Genomic DNA, 1225 nt, shown 5'->3' with positions numbered 1-1225 from the left:
AACAGCTAAAATTGTTGACTGAAATTATAGCTGAAGATTTATTTAAGCAGTCTTTTACAACAAATGTCTAGAATAATTAGCATATTACAAACACTAAAATTCCCGGTCATTTCCACATTTTTTTAAATTCTTGTATCATTATAATTTTTAAAAATCACCAGAAGAATTGTTACTGAAAATTAACTATTTATTTACCATCTGTGTGCCAAGCATACAATGAAGAAACAAAATGGTCATTAGTTAATGATTTAAAAACTTACTAAATTGCTGATTTCAAATTACATCCCATAAGGATAATAAGGGCATGGTGTATTTGAGGACTAGAAATCAGAGTAATATTTTTTGGGGGGGTGGGGTTGTGAGAGATAATAGGCAAGAAGGAGGCAGGCTGCATGATGTGTAAATGATGTCAATATACCAGAGGGCCATAGATTACCATAAACTGGTTATCAAATAAAGCACTAATTTTTGCTCTATGTAAATGTTGCATTGATAAAATTCAAGGTAATTTTTCCACTTTGAGAAAGTTTTATTAAAGTATCTACTCCATAAGTTTATCTGAGGATAAAAGTGAGAACCAATGCCATTAATACCAGAAACATCAGTCTAATCAAGACAAGTAACTAGCCAGCCAGGTTTTGTTCCCTTGGATGCTAGTTATAGATATCACATCAATCTACATAAAGAGCTTACTCATAGACTCCAATCTGTAAGACGAGACATGAACTATCCACTTCCCTGCTTCCTGCCACTTATTTAACATCTGAGGAAAAACAGATCTCACCACTTTAAAAATAATGGAAATATTTACTGAAACTTTACCACTGAAGTATGAAGTACTCTTCTTAAATGCTACTATTTCTGTAAGTGCTATGCAGAGTAGGATAGTGATTTGGTTACATTCAGTGACATGTTCAGTGGGGAGAAAAATGACATATTTGATGAAAACATTTCAAATTCATAGTGATCTTTGTATTGTACAGTTAAATAATACTATACTTTATGAAGATGTTTTGTTCATCTTTAAAACTGAAATATAAAAATAATGTACAGGCGATACTAAATTTAAAGATATGAAAATTTGACACCATTTATTTTAACCAAAACATTATAATTTTACAGCTTCGAAAAAAATATAGATTTTAATTTGGTAGAAAATCTTGACTTTCACTGATTCTCAGATGTCAGAGTACTGATATGTAACTTAGAAAGAAAAAATCATTTT

Source organism: Pteropus medius, unplaced genomic scaffold (genome assembly GCF_902729225.1).
Source record: "Pteropus medius unplaced genomic scaffold, Ma_sr-lr_union100, whole genome shotgun sequence".
NCBI lineage: Eukaryota > Metazoa > Chordata > Mammalia > Chiroptera > Pteropodidae > Pteropus > Pteropus medius.
The sequence above is the reverse complement of the archived record's forward strand: the minus strand, read 5'-3'. Positions refer to the sequence as shown.